We start from the raw sequence: 22,537 nt of genomic DNA on the forward strand, positions 1-22,537 counted from the left end.
TGGAAAAAATTTCAGTTGACCCTACAAAGTATGGTGAGGTACCATTTTTTTACGGCCTTCAAAGTAAAATTTTACAGGCCTTGCTAAATAACATGGGGAGGGGGAAATGAAAGAGCATTCATTTTCAGAAAAATTGTCATCTGATACCTGTGGCTTTATTTATCTGAATCTATGTCTAGAGTGTAGGGCAGACCTGCAGTCTTACTCCATGATCATCCATCCAAACACAATACAACTCCAGGTTTGTACTCCTTCTAAAGAAATGTATGGTATAAACAGGAAAAAGAGTCTAATTTTTTTTTTATTTTTTTTTTTTTTTTTTTTTTTTTGCCTAGACATGGCTACAGAATGAGCATGCATTTATTGCTTGGAGTTTGATAGTCTTCAAAGCTCACAGACAGGCATGTCTAATGGTAAATTAAACTATTTAGTTTCACGTTTTATTATTTTTTCCTGCACTCTGATGCAACAGCATTTGAAAAATTACTAATAGGATAAATATGATTTAATTAAATGTGCAAATGATCTGTGTCTTATTGACTTCCTGAACGGTTACTAACATCACGAGTTAGATCCTTGGAAATCAAGAGCAATCAGTTCATTTTCAGGAGGTAGCTAACCTAGGTGATAACACTGAAGTAGAATATTCAAATAAGAGATAAATGCAAACTTTTCTGATTTTTTCCTTCCAGAAGCACTTAAAACAAATATAATAATGAACAGAGAGGCCCCCCCCAAAAAAAAAGGAAAATCTTATTTCAGAATTATTAGAGGACAGAAGAGAGAGGATATTGCTTTTTGGAATAAAGCTTACTCTTCTGTGAAGCAAAACCATGTAAATAGTTGCTACACAAATACATCTGGGCATGGAGCAGACATATCCAGCACAGACATGTAGCTTTTGTAACTGGTTCCTGCATCTGTCATCTCTTAAGCCTCTCCAACACAGGTCACATAGAGAAAGAAGCAGATGTCAGGAAGGAGTTTCATCTACATCTGCTCTTGCCCAGTATAGTCTCCAGCAGAGACAATATGTCACCAGCTTAGGTCTGAGGAGCATTTTGGCTGCTCCATTTCTGCCTGGAAATGATTGGACTATTACACAGGGTTCGGAAGCAGCTCCCTCCAGCCACCGGATGAAATGATATTTTGGGATGTTGATTTACATTGAGATTAATTACAATCATGACCATGGCAAACTGTTATACAGTGATTTCATAGTATTGTACATATTAAGTCAAAGAAGACGGAGTTTGTATTCTTGGTATTGGGTAAAAGTAACCATACTGTTATTACTTATTGGCTGCCTGAGTTAAATGATTAGATGGTTATTTAATGTAGCTAGGTGGTAAGCCTTATGTCATTATAATTATTCAATTGTTACAGTCCTAAATAAAAGTGGACAATTTGGATCAGGAGCCTGAACATCTGACAAGCTGTGTGGTGTCTAGATCCAAAGTTGTGTTTTAGCACACTATACATATGTGGGCAGCTGCACCATTTAGATGTGGATCCAGCTTTGGGGTGGAAGACCCCAGGCTGGTTTGAACACTTCCTTCCAAAGTCTGGCAGATTTCAGTGTGATGGTTTTCAGTTAAGTCCATTTTTAACAAAAGCAAATGCAAATGAGAAGCTACCCAGAAATAGCACTGCATATCAATTTTCTACATCAATTTATAATGCAGTGGAAACAGATGGTACATTCAGGCATTGTCAGAAAAAGCCATTTGGGTTTTGGTGACTGTTCCTTTTTTATTTTTGATGGTATATTTAATCTATTTCCATAGCTAACATGTTTCAACACCTGTACAAAATCAGATACCACTGTGAGAGCATGTAAACTAATCTTGGTAACATATGCAGCTTTCTCAGTCCTGAACTGATTTTCTGACCAATGGCGTAAATTGTAAAGACTACCTCTTTCTGATGGCTCTCAACACCGTTCACTTGGTTTCCACTTGGAGAAAGAAAAAATAATTTATCAGGGACCATGAGAAGCCATTTCCAAAATCATGAAAGGTTCCTTCTATTTTAGAAGCCATGCTTTATGTTAAAGATGAGTCATCGGATCATTTATTTTTACATTGTATTCCACAAAGTATTTGTATTCTACATTTTCTACAGTATAAAAAAGGCTAGTATGGTTATCTAAATTCAGGACACATATCTCAGAGAAAAGATTAATTCAGATAGGGCTTGGGGCAACACACAGTTTATGTAATTTACTGCCACTGCTTCTACTGCATCTTTTCTGGTTAATTCAGCTGCAGTAGAAAAAGTGACCAATGTTTTTTCAGTGGAGGAGGGGGATGCTTTCAGGGTTGCTGGGACGTAGACTGGTTTTGCATAGTCCTGAAGTAACTCCTCCTATCGTCCACAGCTAATCAGAAATTCCCCAGTTAAAAACTTTCATCAGAAATTGTTCATTTGTGAAGAGATTCAGTCACTAAAATCCACAAAATATCTCATGCCCCAAACAAAATTTCTGGTCATGATGAGCAAAAGCAATGCAGAGGGCCCAGCTGTCTATTGTTAGCACACACAGAAGCTGATTTAATTTTGTGGAATGAACCTTAGTTTTCCATGTTCCAGTGGTCCTTACTTGCTGTTCTCTCCCACACTCTTCAAGTCTTATTCTACCTTGTATTTAGTAATTACTTCCTTGAACAAATACTTGAATTCCAATCTCAGTAAAATGATAAAATTACCAAGCTAGAAAGAATTTCATCTGCTTGATCTTCTTTCTACCCTCAAGCCCACAGTATTGAATCTTTAAATTACAAAAATTCTCTCAGAACAATAAAACTATTTTCCTTTAAGCAAAGTTTCTTGTTATGCAATAAAGAGAAAATAAATATACATCTTCTTGAACTGTTGACACCAGCTCTAACAGCATAAGATTCTGAATATCCCCTCCACTGCATGGTAAACATTTTTATTTTTTATTTTTTAATCACAAACCATTTTTTTTTCTGTATCTATCATAGGTAAATAAAGACTAATGTGAAATATTGTAATAATTCTTACATCAGCTAAGACATAGCAATTTTGGAAACTCAGAGAGAGGGTCACAGTAGGTTGCAAATGACATCCTCAAAAATAAATCCTGACAACTGGAAAGAAAAAAAAAATGAAAGAAATAGAAAAAGGAAGACTTTATATTCTGTGCTCCATAAAGAAAGGAGGGAATATGACTTAGTTCAATAAAACACATGAAAGGGGGAAAAGATCTGAATTAACTGAAACAGTGTAGTTAAGAAAAGAATCAAGTAACATTCTGTGGGGTATGAAACAAATTATTTAAATTTTATATGACTTGGTTCTCCCATTTTGTAAAATAGGGAATATACTTTCTTATTTACTTTCTTGTATTTTTATAGCATGCAGTCTCTACAGCAGGCTTTATGGAGCCTGGTATAATCACAGCTGCAGTCTCTAAATTCTACAGTATTAATCGATGAACCTTAACTGTTATGTATTTATGATGGCATGGCCTTCTGGATTAGTACTGCTGGTAACACCATTGAGTTTACTGCCAAAATGTTTCAATTGGGTTTCTCAGTATAGACAATCAGTATAGAGAGTACATTAGCTGCAGTGTGAAGACATTAAATCTCACTAGATGTGTTAACCACAGAAACAAAGCATTACCTCTCCTTGCACAACCACTCTTTGAGACAAAAAGGAAAAAAAACAAACAAACAAACAAAAAAAAAACCTATATAATATTTACTCCCCAGGGAAGTATACGTTTCAAGACAGATTTACATTGAGAAGCAAATCAGCACACTATGTTATTTCCACATATCAGAAAATGGATGCTGTAAAAATCTTTGTTTACATACCTTAATTATGTATCTGATATTTACAGATAAATAAAATAGACACAGATCAGGCATAAATCAAGGCAAATCATATGTTTATGTTCATCAATCGAACCTTATTTTTTGTGAATTTGTTGATAACCTATTATTTCAATAATAAAAAACAAGTAAAAACTTCCCCCAAAAGATCAAATTCTTCTTCTGTTTACTATGCAAATAGAAGCGAACTGCATTTTCCATTTCTAATTAAATCTCTACCTGTTCCTCAATCAGGTAAATTGCTATTAGCTTTTTGCAAAGTTATTTTTGGGACTATTTTGAACAGAACTATTCTGGTTGCTATAATTAAGACTTCTAAAATTAATATTTAAATTTTATAATTGCTGGACTATGGCATCCTGAGAAATAATAATTACCTGTCTGATTGCAAAGTTGAAGTGAGCTGTTATGTGCATTTGACTTTCTTTAATCTTGCAGCCTGCATCCCTGTTCACTTGAACAATGTTATTAAGTTCTGAAGCTGATTACATGGGTTGGTTTGTGAGTCAGACAGACAGCCCTTCAGGCATCTAAAAATAATGTTCTGTTTCTTTTGTTAAGGGAAAAAAAATGCCTGTGCCATTTTAAGCAACCTGAGCTAGACCTTAGAGTGAAAGCCAAGCCTGGTCCAAGCAATTCAAAAACCTCACATCAAACCTAAAGTTCTTGATCTCACCAGTTGAATGTAGGGCTGAGATGGATGTCAGTAACTCATCAACTCTGTCTCCAGTTCCCGTCTTTAGGTCTGAGACTCTCTAGGCTTTCATAACAGCAGGGAATTTGAAACAGAGAACACAAGAAATGATTAAAGTAATTGCTCAAAAATAGCAAATAACTCCATCACAGGCTATTACCCACAGTGATGTTACGTTAGTGAACGGGAAAGAGTTCAGTGTTCACATATAAGTCAGAATGACAACATACCTGGCAAACAGGAACTACAAATAACTTTAAGGACAAAACACCCTGAGAGAGTTCAGTTCAAGACAGAGTATGTGTCCATTACCTTTCATGCTTCTGTTTAAAGGTCTTAAGAAAATACTGTACTTTCTCAGGTACATTAAGGGACTGCTGTTATGATTTTGTTTCTTTTTCTTTTTTTAATCCTTGATGAGAAGCATGTTCTGAGTCAAATGTTTTGATTTCTGTATTCACTCAATTCACCCAAACGTGAAAAGCAGACCAATCTACAGAATAGAATAAAAGGCAGAAGAGGAAAGAACAAATTCCATTCAGTATAGCACAAAAGGAGAAACAAACCACCTCAAGAGCCCACTTCTCAACATTTAAGGTCTGGTCTCACCCTCTCTAATGTGAAGCAACCTAACAAATGTTTGTTAGGCAAAAGCTGATTAAGACTCAGCAGAGAAAGACAGCTTCCCCTGCAGTGATTGAGTTAATGCAAGACTTGAATAGCCCTCTAGAAGCTTCTCTCTATTGATTATATGAGAACCTAGGACAACTACACTCTTAATTAGGATCCTCAATTAAGTACTTAAAATTTGGTGGGATCAATGCCAAATAAAGCAATTACCCTCACTTTCTTCACTTTTTTTTTTTTTTTGTACTAGTAGAGTACGACATCACATCCTTTATTTCCTGGGAGACTCAACATTGAAGATACAGATCCTAAACTGAAAGCAAATGTGCTGTGTTTCTCTTTTTTTTTTTTTTAAACTTTTTATGTCATCCTGATTGAGGGACCTCTGAAGAGCTAAAATGGTCTCTGCAATACTATTCTTCTTTTTTTTCCTTCCCCTCCCTTTCCTCTTTTGCTGAAGGATTTACCCCCATTCTGTCTTTCATTGATTCTGTATAAAACCACAATGACAGAGTGCAAGGAGACAGAATCACCTTTCAAAACCAAAATTAATACAACTAGGCAACCAGATTTACAAATAGTCTCCAGTGTATCTACTTATGTCCTCCCCTCACCTTCAGTAAAAGAACTGTAGTTTCCTCTTACAGTAAAGTATTTCTGTTGCTCCACGATTCCAATTGCTCGTTAGTATTTTCACTGTAGCCTTCCTAGAAGACAGTGATTTGAACTGAACCGTCATTCATTTCCCCACCACGTATTTGCAGAATTTCAGAACCATCTTACTTTCATTTTGCTTCTGATTGCCCATTTTATGTCCTATGCTTATACTATAAGTTTAATATTACGCAGTGTACTATTAGTTTCCATGTTGCTAAATCATTAGATAGTGATTCCATAGATGACTAATTAAGTATCAATCATCAATTTGAACAACATTTTGAACTATAGGTAATTATTCTTTAGAAAAAACTCCATCCAACCGTTCCTTTATTTACATACGATTTATCAGTAATATAAGTTATACTTTCATCTGAATTATTACAAAGAGAATATTTCAGAAAATTCCTCCCTCAAATCAGAATAGTATTGCATTATGAAATTTGTGGGTTTAATTATTCCAAAATCATGCACTACCTACAATATTTAACAATCGTCTCTAATTATGGGTGCACAGGGGTTTCTCTGCTTAATTCAAATTGCCCTGATGAAAGTCAAGGCATTTCAGTGGGAGAAGGACATGAAATGTTACAAGATATGCTGGAAAGAAAGCTTTTCTCATCTGATAGAGGGTAATATAATTTTCAAACTGAAGTTTCATTTTTCTACTGTCTTTAAAAACTGCAGTTCTATTTTAGCAACCATAAAGAAACATGTATAGGTACAGATATACACATATAGAGTGATTTATTTGAAGTGTAATATGTATATCTAGAAGAATGGATGTGGCAAGAGTATTTTACTGACAGTCTGTATTATGTAAGCTGGTTAATACTGAGAAAATAGTCCTACCCTGGTCTGTATGTGTGTGTGGTGTGGTATTTCTGGTAATCATGTTCAGTTATTTTCTGAATCCAAAATTAGAAACACCCATAATATTGACATAAGATAAAGCACCTAGTGAACTATTAACCTTTTCATTCTGAGAGAAAGGGGATTATTCCAAAAAGTGATCACAGAATTGCCTTTCTTTTTATTCCCAAATAGGGTATCTTTCTTGCTATAAATATAGGACTGGCGATCAGGATCAACAGAAAGCTTGAAGTAAATATTTTCTTCAAATAAAATTTGCAAATCCATCACTTAACATTCAGTTTTCCCTCAAATTAGGAAATAATTGTTCTCAAAGCTATAAATTATTCATAAATGGAGATATCTCTGATCTTGAAGTGCTCCCATTTCTAGTGTTCATGTTTCTAGTGTTCATCTTTCCCTAATGTCAAGAATGCAGACTGACATGGGTTCATCTTTTCTAGTAAGAGAATTTGTTTTCATATACAGTTCTATTCATCATTCTTTTCAAAATAATAGCTATGCAGCAACAGTATATTTAGAAACAAATTTTCCTAGAGGAAGGTGTTGTTTTTTTTTTATTTGACAACCTGAAGACTGAACAGTTGTGTGCGCACGTGTGTACACATGCACGTACATTATCTGCATACATATTTCTAACTCTAATAAGAGTTAAAATTTCCCCTTTCTAAGCTTTTGTTCAATAAAAAGAAACAAAGTCTTTTATAGTCAAGTATCAGTGATCATTTGGAACCATTCAAGCTGTACTTTTTAATCCTGATTAGTGAGAATAACAGCATGCCCAAGGAACAAAATTGTGATTGCATTAAGTAGAACTGACAAAAGTCCTATTAGAAAACGATGCACTCTGCTATGTTTTCCAATAGTGCTGCTTTTTAAAACAAAAACTCCCATATTTCTTTTGTCAGTTGGCAGCCAGAAACTGAAATTCATCCCAAATGTCTCTGTACTCACTATAAAACTCCTTTATTATAAAGATTATACTGCCATCTATTGGGTGGCATTACTATATTATATATATATATGTATATATATTTCTTTGGAGTCAGCAAGGCGTGGAGCTTTATTAGCAGTTAGATTACAAAAACCTTTATTTAGAGTATAACATATGTCTTATATAAACAGCTTGGTCCCCTCTTTGCTACCACTATCAAATTACATAGAGTGAGACATTTTAGCAGAGTGATAAACTTAACTTCAATGACATGTCACTGGAACAACAGAAAACACACACACACACACACACACACAAACCCCACCCCTTAATACTCCCTCACATCTTACAAAGATCTTATAGAGATGTTTTCATGCACAGTATCTGCTAGTGGAACTGCATCACTTGCTATGTTGGAATAAAAGTTCTCATTTCCATGTAAGTGGCATTCTTTTGCAATACAAAGAGATTCCTGTGATATATAGAGACGTCACAGATTTTTTTTAAAGCAACATAGTGAAGCTTCAAAGAAATATTTTGCCAATCTAAGACTGATTTTTATTTTCTTATAAAATTTTAATTGAAGTTCTGATTTCTTTTGTGACATCCCTGCTCCATCTATCTGTATCTTAGGCATATGAAATGTGTATTTTTATGGAGGATCCAGGTGTCAAAAGTATAAGCACTGAAAACTTACAAATTTTGATAGTTGTAGCTCAGTCCTTTTCTTAGTAGGACCTCATAGAAGTAACTACATATTGTAGAATAAATTAAGCAAGCTGGAAAAGTGTCCCCGTGCACTCTGTCAGTTCTGGCAATGTAGAGCCTTGAAAGCATTGTTCCACTACAGAAAATAGACAAACAGCAACAGAAACAAAAGAATGACATATCTCCTTCTTTGACCTCATCTACTGCCATATCTTTCTGACACTCTGACTAATCAGCTATCTTGTTTTCCTTATCTTTCCGAAGAGCAAGAAGTCCTTCTACCTTTTGTGGACCAGGAAAAGATTAGCTGACTACAGCAAGTATCATGCAGATAATCTCTATCATTGTTGATGCATACACCACTGGTAACCAGACAGACTTTTTGTGTCTAGAACGGACTTGGAAGGCCAGGTGAAGACAGTACCTCTCTATTTTTAAACAGAAGATATTTGGCCCGGAATACTGAAGTGCCAGAAAGCTGGTACCTCACAATGCTAATTGTACAGGCACTATGGAGAGCAGAATTTCACTTAGCAACCTCTTTGATTTTTTTATTACCGAGGTTAAGCCCAGACAAGTTTAGCTAAGGCCAAGAGGAATCCTTACAGAATGCACCAGATTCTTTTCTATCATGGTTGGAAAAAAACATTTCTTCAGGCTACTGTTCTCCTAGGTGAGTATAAATGCTTCCCATTACCATTAATGGCATAGAAAGGATAGCTAATAATTATTAGACTAGCAGTCAGATCTTGCCTCTAATTATAATTCTACTACAGCATTTCTACATGACCTTGGGCCAAACACAAAAATCTATCTATGCTTCAGGCTACCACTGCTAAATGGAAATAATGATATATTTGTCCCTCAGAGCAGTGTCATGAGGTTAAATTCAGGTTACTGTAATAGTAACATTTGTTTTCCAGTATTAAAATGATAAAAGCCATTATAAGTCTATTGGAGAAAGATTAGAAAGGAGTTTGACTTTCTTTTTTTTAATGCTTACTTCTTATCTTATGCTTTTTATGTTTCATTTGAAACATCATTTGGAAAAAAAAAGTGTGTGTTGTTTTTTTTGTCTTTTTTTTTTTTTTGAAATAGTCTCTGCTAAACAGCAGCAGCAGGAAAATTTGTGTATGGCAAAGCTCCTGTACAAAAGGAATGTGCAGTAGAAGAAGGAGGCAAGCTACACTCTTGCTATGTGGAAGATTACAGAACTTACTTACAGAGATACTGATAACATGAACTCAGTGTATTTTGAACAACTAGAATTTCACTATTATTGGGGGAAAAGTCTCTTGATGGCAGCAGTGTAAAACCACAATCTCTGCTAGCTCCAGTGGTAATGAGGAGATGAAAGAGTGGCTCTAGTGTAATATCAACAGTGTGTTGTGGTTTTCTTGGACACAGAGTAGGAGAACACAATTTACATTTACTTTAATACTAACCTAAACCCACAGTGCAATTTGAGTTATAGTGTAACATGCTTCTAGTGTTTCCACTGCTCCAAATAACTGTCCTTTCTATTCATACAAACAAATATTTTTCATATGGATCCTTGTCCCTTTCCACAGCATCTTTGTATTAGTAAGACTATGCAATTATCTCAGTGGGTACTGATAAAGTTCTTGCTTTAATAAACTCTTGGTTTTCAGTCCCACAGAATCTTGTTTACTTCATCCTAATCCTAATTTGGCCAAATATATATTGGTTATAAAATAACTGTACCAGGAGTTATGTTAAAAAGGAGAGGGTGGGTTAAAAAAAAAAAAAAAAAGTATTTTACTTTCTCTGGTTTTCTATCTAAACGAATGAAATTATCTAACAGAGACGGGACATTCCTCTAACAGCAATAAAAGTCACAGAGGTCTTTCTTTTTCTTCTCTTCAAACCCAAGGGCTACAAACACAAGGACCATTGCCTGCTGAGGCTTGTATTTGGCTATTTGGCTGCTATAGAACATGCTACTTGCAACCTATAGTAATAAAGCAAATTCTAGATTTAAATCTGGTATTTTGAATCGTTGATTTCATGCTATACAGGCTATATGAAGATAGAGTTGAAGATAAATTTGCAGATAACTGTTCAATCTCATTTCTGCAGCAATTCAATCTGCGGATAAGTACCAAGTAATTTTGAAATATAGAATCACAGAATCATTAAGGTTGGAAGAGACCTTCAGGATCACCTGGTCCAACCGCATCCTGCTACCAATGTCACCCACTAAATCAAGTCCCTAAGCACCAGGTCCAACCTTTCCTTAAACAACCCTAGGGACGGTGACTCCACCAGTTCCCTGGTCAACCCGTTCCATATATTTTATTCTAAATCTCCTGAGATGGAATCCTGTTTTCATTTGTACTAGAATATGTCAATTAATATAACATATTCAATTAGCAATACAAGAAACATAAATGATTCCTTACCCATTAAACTGTCATCATACTTCGATCTCTCCCCTGCCGCAGCAATGTGTAACAATTCTTAAATGAAATGAAAAACAGTTCTTTGTGTTCAGTCTCTGACCTGAATGGAACATATGAGAGAACAGCACATGTGAGTGTGATGCACTAGAGGAATTCAGTATTGGACTAGTACATTGGGCATAGTTGTCATGACAAGGAAAGAATTAACCTCTGGTTAACTAGCAACTAAGCACCATGTTGAAAAAAAAATATTTTGCATGTTTGTGTGTTCTCTTCATCATACCATTATTCTGAGGTTCAGAGAATTAATTTAAATCACACTGTTCCTCTAGGGGCCACTTGGATCTCCAGCGATTTGTGGTCTGGCTTTTTAAAGGACTGAAGACCAGTAGATATAACTAAGTCAAAAGCATTTGCATTCTGAATGCATAAATGATGACCTAAAATTCTGACTTTGCTAAAATGGCATGAGCCAAACTCAGCAGCCAGTTATTTCAGGTCTGAGGACCTAACAGCCACTTCTCTTGGAAAAGCATGGAAATTCTCAAAAAAAAAGGGAGGAAAAATAGAGAAGACTACCTCTCAGCAATAGCTTTATTTACGGTAACTTGTATGTGACTGCTTGGGCAAGCAACAATGCCAAAAACTGAGGGAATGTGGAGTCAAAGTCATCCTTTTGCATGTATACAAGGTGAAATGGAGGGCAGCATTTACAGTTAGGAAAAGTTTATGTGCTCAGCAGCTGTTTTCCCCCTATTCACTGGACTATAACCAGACGTGGAGAAAGGATATATTTGTTATTTTGTACTCAAACAGCTGTTGTCTCTCCTACAGAAGAGACAGGTGACCTGACTGTCCAGAAGGCCAGATTTGGCTGAAAGGTCATAAGCAAGACCTGGCTTGCCTAAAAATTCAGATCCTGCATGCCTCAGACCAGATTTCCAAAAGCAGTGGAAATCTTATAGTTCAAGCCTCAATCATTCTGAGCCTCAGACTCTCATTCAAGAACGTGAATAGCAACATAATAATGAATAGATATGGAACATGTACGGCAATAGAAATCATGGATATTCAGAGCAAAATATAATTTAGTATCTTCATCATCCTGAATGAAAAGATTGAACAGCAACCATCCTGTGATCTTTATTCCATTAGATTAGATACCTAATTTGTAGTAAAAGTTTGGAAGATATAGCATAATTAAAGAGCATACCATACAGCTTAGACACCAGAGATGATGCAGCTAGAGAGCAACTTTAATTCTTAATTATGATTGTTTCTAATATTTCAGTGGTTGAATGCATTCATTTAGCAGAAACTTTGGGGATATTTCTGAGAGGGAAAGGAGCTATTTTAATAATTCAAATCCATATAGATGCACTCATGATGCTTCTGGTTACCTCAGCTTCTTAGCATACCCCTCTCTTGATTTCTTCTCATTTCTTCTCTTTCTCTTTCTTTCCAGTGTTTTTCCAGGCTCCTCCTTTTCTTCCCAGGTTTTCACTTTTCAGTCCCAGTAATCTGTAGTGAACACGAGTAAAACAAAAATGGAATCACTTTTAAAATAAACAACCATGGTGGCTTCTTTTTTTTTTCTTTTTTTTTTCTTCCAGGAAAACACAAGTAAACCAGAGATTGAGGGAGTTCATCTAATAGTACCAGCTCTTTTTATCTACTTTTTATGTCAGTCTATAAAACAGTATTATGGATGGAAGGAGATAACTTAAATGACAGAGAGTTCCTGGTATAAAGCCTTTTTCTTCCTTTTGTAGAGAAACAATAAGTGAGGCAAAAAGATATTTTGTTCTACAAAGTCTCTAAAGTTCAACTTACAAAAAACACTTGTTCAGTTATGTAGTACAGCACTCCTCCAGAGAAAGCAGAAACAAGACGAGACAGCTCCTAGTTTACAATAATGTCACTGAAAATAGAAATTGTTTTGTAGCTTTTATGTTTCCTGGGCCTAAACAAATGTCTCTAACTTCCAATTTCATTTGTAATGTGCACTGGATCAGTCCCCTTTCTCCTTTTCCTTCCCCTGACAAGCACTAATTGTTTGTATTTCACACATTCCTGAAGGACACACATTCTTTTAACAGCTGAAAGGAGACATGTATTTCAAGCTGGGGTGAGAGTAGAAAAACATTTAGGTTATTAGCCCCAAAACGCTTGGAAGGCCAGAGTCAGTAATGCAATCATGCTGATAGTAAGCAGAGATCATGGCAAAAGGGAACAGAGGACAGCAATCTGCCAAAATCCCCAAATCCACCCACCCAGCAGCTGTTCTGGAAACCCATTGTAACAAGTTTATAGCCATTTCTGCAGGTGCCAAATGCTATTAAATAAATATAAATAAGTTTATTGAAGAAGAAGCTTGTCCATAAACTCTGTTAGATTTTCAGTCATATTTTCTGTCAGGTCATTTTCTGATGTTACTTCAGAAAATTCACTAATTCCACTGCACACTATAGACCTCTCCAAACCTTAAGCTACATTTATCCTTTTCAGAGTCAACTTGGGATAGTAGAATTATTATAAGGCAAGAATGAAGCCATGAGGATTAGAAAATAAGATTAAAATCATATTCTTGAAACACCAGTATCATAATTGACATAATTAATTTAATTTCAGATTAGACTGAAATAGGATTTTTCCTGTTTATTGTATTTGCTCCAAAGATGTTGGTTTTAAAAACAAAGAGCAAGTAGGTGGTACATTGTAACTGCATTGCAAGAGAACCGGACGTTTTATATTGTAGTCATTGTGGATTACTGAATTCAAGAAAATGACTAATCCTTCTCATTAAATAAACCAAATCCAGGAAGTCTTAGCACCCATAATTTCTGGGAACTGTGGATGCTCAAACTGTTCCCTATTTGGCTTGCTCTCCTTTGGGTCCTTTGCTGGATGTCCCCAGTCTCAAGTGAAGCAATCAATTGATGATGCTCGGGAGCAGCACTGAGGTTCCCAATAGTTGATTTTATAGCAAAGGCAATGTTCACACAGTATATGAATGATTAGACAGCATTTGGAAAGTTCAGTGCAGTTTTATATTTAGTGTTAGAGGCGTCATTGCAAAAGCCCTAAAGCCTGGCTCTAATAATAACAAATAAATCATTGGCTACTTAGCTTACATCTAGGTTCAATCAAATTTTTAACATCAGCTTTCTAGAATAATACTGTATGGCCTACAATAAATATAGCAAGAGAAAGCTATGCAATTATAAGTATCTATATATCTCTATGTTGTTTGAACCACCGCAACTCTTCATGTTCACGCCAATAACATTCAATTAGCTCTAATGAGTGTAAGTTTTAATGCTTAACCCAGTGTCTCTCTAAGGATAAGCTTTGCAAAGAGGTGTAGCTACTAGCTGGTAATATATAACACCATCTGATTAGGAGAAATTATTTTCAAAACATATCTGCCATAAAAAGCTAAAATGAAGGGTAAAGTGACAGAACAACTGCTGCTAAATTCTATTTTCAGCATTGTAATTGGGATAATATACCATAATTTATTTTAATGAGTTACAATTAAGAAATGGTTTCTAGGGTTGCATGTAATTTCTTTCAATTATTAGTTATTAGTTGTTCATGCATAAATGTGTTTTAATATTGGCTTATCTGAGCTACAGTAGGTGATTAAAGCTGTTCAGTATATTAACTTTTCGTTTGTAGAGTTGTACATTGCAGGGGCAATTCTAGCACAAGACATTTATAAGAAAGAGATCACAGTGACACTTGGGAGAAATATTTCTTAAGTATTACAAAAAAATATGTAAAGCAATATGGGAAAGGTGTCAGAGAAAATCCTGATATGGTTAACACTGAATTTTGCTTTATCTAACTGCAGCTACAGTCTAATGGCCCCTGTCTTAATAAAATATTTAAGTTAACCTGGTTGCAGAGTGAGTTATTATACTACATATTCTTTCACTTTATTAGGATAAAGAAATATTATCATGGGAGGCTACGCTAACAAGCCTAGACATTGCTTGTATTGTTAAAGAACAGGTTTACATCTCAGAGGAGTGTAAAGACCTAGAGAAACTGGAACCTTTTTAACTGAAAAAGCATTCTACTTATCTTATAGAAAGCAGTCTATTTTGTGCTAAGAAGAATGGCTTATAACAACAAACAGCCTCTCTGTTATCAGTCATTCTCATATAACACAATATTTATTGTGCTTGCTGTTAACCAAGTGAGGGAAAAAAAAAATAAAAAAGGCACTGAAAAATTCTTTTCAGAAGACAAACATTAACCTGACCTGAGAACAGTGTATCTTAACCTCATCAGTACAACTCTTATGGGAACCAATGCATCTACTTACATGTTCATTCACAGAAAAGTTCATAACTAGGCTATAACAAGAGATCATGGCATAGAGAAAATTAACTTTTCTTTTTTTTTTGATTTGCAGTATTCTGTCAGATTATATTTATGTTCTTTAGGCCTCTACGCATCCAGAAACTTAAGAATAATGAATAAATCTTTGAAGATTTGCTTTGTAGTTCATTAAAATTAAGTTAAACTACTTTAAGAAATATTTGTATTTCTAACCACTGTGCATATGTTGTTTTTGCTGAATTTTAAACCACATTTCTCATTCCAGTCATGTTTAGCCATCACAACAATAATACCTAACTATAATTAATAATTATCTCAACTATCTTTCAGGACATTAAATAATGCATCATGATTTACAAACCCCTCTTAATTTCAAATAGTCTTTATGGCAGTTGGTTAATAAATAAATGTCATACAGTCTTAAATATTTATAAAATGTAGATTTCTTAAATTAATAGAGGTTAGACAAAAAAAAAATGGAGGTGTGGGGAAGGTTTAAATAACCAATTATTATGGACCAAATTCAGTCCAAAAATATGGGGGCAAACTTTACTATGATCATTGGACTCTATTTGACCAACGCAATAATGTTCCTTATTTGTTAGATTCAGTAGCCTCTCAAGTAGAACGTTTTGAGCTTTGAACTCTTTAAGGTTTTGAATTCTTTGAATTCCTTATAACGGTTTAGCATTTTTGCCTAGGACAATCTTTCTGGTGACAGATTATGTGAAACAATAGCTACTCTGTTGCCTTTATAGTAGAAAGGCACTGAAAAAGTACATAAAATTTAATTTGCTGCAGCATACCGCCTTTTTCTCTTGTAGAAATGCATTCACTCTTTACACGCTCTAGGAAGGAAGACTTTTTTTTTTTTTTTTTTTTTTTTAAGTAAAGAGGAGATAATTCCCAAGAAGTTTCTCAAGCTCTTTTGATTTTCAAGGAGAAAGAATTTTGAAATGAAAAATACTTACTAATCATACTGTTGGAGATTGATTTGAATCCTAGCCATACGTCGGACAGTAAAAAAAAGGAGAATACTTTGTGAATGGGAATGAGAAGCGTGAGATCATGTAGGGAAAGGAACAAGGGGAGCTTTCCCTATAAGATTTTTTTTTCTGGAAGATTCTCAGACATTACTTTTGGTTTGCTGAAAGATCTCCCTCTACCCAGGAAGCTAGTTGTACCATTACCCCATTTCAGTAGGTCCTGACCACACTGCTCCTTTAAGCTCCAGTGAAAGGCTTGGTACTTGAATCATTTTTAACTATCAGATGAATTGAGCAAAAAATAAGAAGCTAGGGCATATTTCATTTTACTGTCTCTAAACAAATTAAGTTTTATCTGGAAAAGACTGCTGTGATCAGCACGAAGGTTTTATGCTTGCTATTTCTCAGGATGTCGAGGATGGGTTTCCATGAGGATTCGTTACTTGTTTTTTCCTTGCAATCAAGCAAAGCCTATTTTGTGCAGAAACAAGGTTGACTAAATCCCTCTTATACAGCAACACAGAGTACATGAGCAACACAGCACAAGGCGTATTACAGCCTGCATAATAAATTTATTGAGGCCTTTATTTTCCTGTACATTTTAAATCTTTTCTTCTCCCGCTTGAAGATTATATTCATCCTGAAACATTACCCTTCAAGTGTTAAAATGACAAGTGCTGATGAAGGTAAAGCTGATCAGCTGCAAGACTCCCACTGCTGCACATTATAAAGTTTCTGTTGTTCAAACAGCTCAGTTAATTATCCAAATGTGAAGGATATCAGGAGGGGACCTGCTGAGCTTTACAGCTGACTTCCAGGGAATTATCCATAATAGAGCTGTTATAAGAAAATTGTGACAGACCCAACATACAGGGACCTCTGCTTACCTCTCTTGAGGATTTGTGCAGGACCTTATAATCAAACAGGGAGTTAGGAATTTCCGCAGAATCAAAGGGAAGCTACATTTTGTGGGGGAAAAGCAGTGCAATCAGCCTCTCAGTGTTTTATCACATAAACCCAGAGAGGATTCCGGAGTCACACATGTTAATTGCCTGCTGTAAAGATGACTGCTATTCCTCTGGTGCCAGTGACTACTTTCTCAAATTTAGGTTCTTAAAATGACTATCATGCCTTGTCCATAGTTAAAAAATACAGTTCTGGCTGCCTCTATGAACGTGTTTTGAAAAGCCATATGATCTCTTTCAAAAAGCACTCATAATGGGTGTTCAACTGCCCATAAATATTTTAAGCTGTTATAGTCAACATTTGTGCACCTGAGACAAACAATCCCACAGCAAAAAGTCAGGGTGAGGAAGCTCCAGTGAATACTGAGAGTATGAAAGACTGAGTAATATTGAGGTGAATTGGGTAAACATGGAATCTGCTAGAAAGAGTCCCTAAAAAACTCAAACCTTTGATAAATCCACACACACTTGCTGATATTGCAACAGCTATGACGCTTGACTCTATTTCATGACCATAGTCAGTTGGTCTAAAACAAAAGATCTCTCTGTTCCCTCTCTTTTTCACTCTCCCCTCCCAAAAAACATAATTTGTGTACATAGCACAATGCTGTACAATGCTAGATAGCCCAGGGACTGGAAGCAGAATAGTAATATCATCTCGTCTCACTTAGCAAAGACAATATGCCTTTTTATTTTTTACTGTTTCCAATAAGCACTCATCAGTATAGCTGCATGGTATTGCATTCACCTGTGTCGGCATTCCCTGGCTAGAAAAAATGGCATAGCCTTGTGATTAAGTTTTGCAAGAAGAAACCGAAAGCATCAAGGAGGGTCCTAGTGAGGAGTGATATTTGAAAACTAACAGGGTCAGATTATCCAAAGTAAATAATTAATATTCCATGCCATGCAGAGGGAAATAATACTATTATCATTTCTTACACCAAAGCTCACTGTTACAATTAAATAAACCTTTATGAGAGACCTATCACCATAGCATCTATACGCCATCAATTCATAATTTCTACACATTCATAATTTTTTTCCAGAAATAAAGTATCTCTCTCTGAAATATTATTTAACCTTAGTATAAGTTCTAAGTAGGTGCACCTAACAGCTTCTATAAAATGATGTGGAGTAGAATGAGTGATTTTGGGTTTGATAATATCAGTGAAAGTTATGCCTTATTACTAAAAAGTCATAAGTGGGATGGTATAGTAATGGAATACTAATAGAAACCACATTTCCATAACTGAGATAATCCACATTCTGTAGTACCACAGGTTAATTTGCAAAATTAATTTGATGTGATAAATGGGTATAAAATTGTAAGGCAACTATTCAAAGCCAAAATCACTGAGAAGTTTCTCTGCTATAACCATTCAATTTATTATTTTTCTTCCTTCTTTCTGTCTATACTTTTCTCAGATTAGGAGATTGAAAACTATATAGATTTTGTTACCAAATCCTTCAGTGGTAAGATTAGAAAAAGGACATCATTATCCTGGCCACAAGCTGGTTTAGCTATACTAATTCCAGCATGGCCACTTGTGTCAGGCACATCATCTTTCACTGAATCTTGGGTCATGGACCTTGACTCAAGAATCAGCACAAGGTTCAACAGACTAAGCATTGATGGTGTTGCCTGTAGAAGTCTTATGCTAAACCTAAGAATTTAGTGGAGTTCTGACATTTGATAAATTCTTCCCAGTCTGCTGTCCCATTCTAAATTTACTGCTTTCATTTACTCATTGTATTCTGTATACTTCTGCTTCTCCTGACAAAAATTCAATCATGGAAATGATCATATTTCCCACCAGGACAGAGAATTACCTCCAGATGACCTCCAGAAAAAGTCTCAGATTAAGCCAAACCCAAGCATCAGCAGTGAAATGCATCAGAAGTTGGCAGGCTGTGCTGAATACTGCAAACCTCAGAAGCCACAGTACCACAGTTCCCTTACAGTATTCCATACGCTTACATCTACTTTTGAACACAATTTGGTAAAATAGCATAACATGAATAGGATAGTGACACATCAAAACACATACACAAGAGTTTTGCTCAACTCTTTCTAAGACAGTTTAATCTGACTCAAAACTCTGCCTCTGCCTCAGAGCAACATATTCACTAACCTACTGACATGGCTACTCCTCCCTTATCTGTGGTCTCATCACAGATCAATGAAGAGGAGAAGACATAGGCCTCCAGCCAAGCCATTGCTGAGCATACCTCCAACTATTACCATGCATCTGAATCCCCCAAATGACAGGCCCAATGTATTTATCTTATTTTCATAAATTTAAGTTGTTGAGAGCAGGTCTAGTTCTTTCAGCCCAGAGCTTGACTGTCAGCTTGACTGACTGCAAATCCTCTTCTTACAGAAAGCCCCTCAAGAATAATTGCAACAGCATGGCAAACGGTTTTAAAGCAGTGACTTGTCTAGCAATAATTCCCCTTGTGCTCATGCTTATATTATAGGAGTCCTTTCCTTTGCTTACAGCAGTCTCTTAAAGGCTTCAGTACTGCTTAACCTTAAAAAGTTCCTGGCTGCTTGTCTCTTCTTGCTGTAACAATTTCACTCACTGTTTTACTAATCCTTCTGTTATTACACAGTGTTTCATAAACAGTATTTGCATATAGCATCACTGAGGCATTATACATACAACTGTTAAAATAGCTGTTGGTAGAAATCAATATTTTCTGGGTGAAACTGCCTACTTCATGGCTTTTGCAGCATTTTGCAATTTAATTGAAACTGTAAAAACTTTTTTTTTTTTTAAAAAAAAGCAAGCTATCATTCTGGAAGAAAATAAATCACACATTTTTTAACAAATAATCCTGGGTGATTCATTACCCAAGCCACTCAAGAAATGCAAAATTATTTTCAGATTTTATGTTACAAGCTTGAGACAAAGAGTTTAACGGTATTGTTCACTAGACATAAAGCCTAATATGTTTTTAATGCTATTAAGAATATCTTGGCTGTTTTGACAATGTCTTATTACAATTGATGTTGCTTTAAACTTCAGTCTACACTAAAGAAATGTGATTAGCTGTTTGCTCCTTGAGCTTTATACCTGAATTACTCTTCCTCAATAACTTTTTATTTCGTTAGCATCCACAGACTTCTGTAAAGAACATTGTAAAAGCAAACTTTTTGAAAAATGTGTATGTTAAAGTCCTGTCAAACACAGGATCTGAAGCTGATGTAATTTGCAAAATCACTGTAGATTAAAAGGCCAAAGTTCCAGTTCCAGCCATTATGAAATACAAACGGGGCTCATAGCAGGAAGCTCTGGTATATAAACAACTTGAGCAAGAGTTATTAGCCTGGGAAACCGTCTAACTAAAACTTAGAGCTATCTTACTGGTAAAGAACATGTTTAAAATACTTGGAATATAAAGCCACAACTAAAAACTTTGTCACACTTTCATTCCATTCCACATTCTCCACAGCAGTGGATTGGCATTCCAATTTTTGTCACTCCTAAATTTAGAGGATTAATGGATTCTTCCCTTCAACTGCTGAGTCAAAAAGACAATAAACCAAAGCAAAAAAAAAAATTAATTAAAATAAAAATGGTGCAGAGAAGATTTTAATGAAATGCTGTGTATTTTCCATTTCCTAAATATAAGTACCAAACATAAATGGGAAAAAAATGCATTTTATATAAAAATAAATTTTGTTTTAAAGTTAATTTTCATTTCACTTTGTAAGAAAGATAAAACTCCTTTCATAGAATTTCTTGAATCTTTGAAAATGAATCCCTGCTATTTCTGTTCAATAGCCCAGTGATCCAAGAATTCATTCACTCAGAACAAGAGGCTTTAGAGTTCAATTCCTTCATCCACAGTAGTGAATTGGAGCCCAGTTTTCTTGTGTTTCGTGTTTCATGACAGTACTTCAGCCACCAAGCTATTAATCATATGCAGATTGTAACACTGGGAATTATTGTCTTAGAAGGTGGGCAGACCAAATGTCTTTGCTCATTATGGTTGTTTTGTCCTTCTGAAAAAAAAAAAAAAAAAAAGAGAATTTTGACTCTACCACCTGCACTCTAGCAGATTTCACATTCCTGAGTGGTAGCTATTAGCAAGACCAGAGAAGATGAAAGCTACTAAGTAAAAGAAAAAATGGCAACAAACACTGTTTTTAATTTAGTCCTAGCAAATACCTGCCTTCCTTGTCCTATGAAATTCTGAGATTGTATCTTTTTTTTTTAATAGAAAAATTGCCTTCAGTGATATGCTTAGCTTACTGCTTTCCTCTTATCAACCCATTCATGTCATGTAACTGAAGATAGTTGCAGTGCTGTTTTTGTGACCATGAAATTAATCTTATTCTAACAGGAATGTATGCAAAGTCATTAGCGTTTTCAGCAAATACATCTTTCTTTTTGCTTCTTTTCTAGAAGTAAAATTCTTTATTGTAATCTGCTCCCTCTGAACTATTATTAAAACATCTCATTTTCAGGCATCCGTGTAAGTAAACAGGATCTTCTGGAGGAACAGACAAGGTTTTTCATGAGAAAGAATTGTATGGCTGGTATATTTCCCAAGAGACCACACAAATTATTTCTAAAATACACCTGGTATCCACCATCAAGGAGAATAAAAACCTAGCCGTTTCTCATGAAACAAGGTCTCTTGAGGGCCAGCTCTCAGGGCTGCCTCTCTGCTATCTAGCTAGTTTTTCATACTAAATTCCTGAAACTGAAATTGATTTTAATCAACTTTTTTTCAACTCATTCCACATTCACTCACTCTCTATTTTTATTTATTTATATTTTAAAGTCCAGTGGTTTTGAGATATTGCCTTTCACATTTATAACCTCAAGGGCATTTGAAGTTCTGATGACATTGTGATCACTAGACTTTAGACGACTCTCAACTTTTATCTTATTTATCATCCTTGTCTTATTTCCCAGCAATATTAGGAGTAAGTATAAAATAGCCTGTACTTTTACTGGATAGTCCACAAAATGTATCAGAACAGAGTGTTGCATTACCTCCAGGAAGCGATACCCTTTCTTATCAATTCCATAATTGCCAGCCCAGTCAATATTAACTAATTGAATTTCCAATGATTAATGATCTATCCTTTTTATAGGCTTTCCTTATCTTCTTCTTCTTCTTTCTAAGTCTTGCCTAGGAGGCCTATAACAATTTTCAGTGATTTTTAGGTTTTAATTTGCCTATCTTTCATCTTCATCTAAACTGTCCCTACTCAGGTGTCTAAACTGCATATGCCATTTATTTCTTTTAGTCAAGTAAGGTTCTTCATACATATTGCCATATGTCTTTCTGTCCTGCTGTGTCTATGTCTTTTACCACATATATTTATCAAGGCATTTCAGTCTTTATTTCATTTCTTGAGACATATGTATGAAATGAATATTAGGACATGTTTATGTACTTAATTAACATTCTATTTACATAGAGGTGTACTCTTATCAG

General features: G+C 35.3%; 1 long non-coding RNA gene across 1 annotated transcript in view; it reads right to left on the reverse strand.

Annotated features, from left to right (window-relative positions):
- LOC308194082 overlaps positions 1 to 22,537 on the reverse strand; it is a 66,133-nt gene that overhangs the window by 13,526 nt on the left and 30,070 nt on the right. Inside the window, exons 7-8 of the long non-coding RNA XR_013950243.1 lie at positions 12,180 to 12,300; positions 10,780 to 10,879 (exon numbers count right to left, since the gene is read on the reverse strand). This is a non-coding gene — a long non-coding RNA (uncharacterized lncRNA). The remainder of the gene's footprint in view (positions 1 to 10,779; positions 10,880 to 12,179; positions 12,301 to 22,537) is intronic.

The sequence above is a fragment of the Anser brachyrhynchus genome, assembly GCF_964034855.1.
Source record: "Anser brachyrhynchus genome assembly, chromosome: 4".
In the NCBI taxonomy this organism is placed as follows: Eukaryota; Metazoa; Chordata; class Aves; order Anseriformes; family Anatidae; genus Anser; species Anser brachyrhynchus.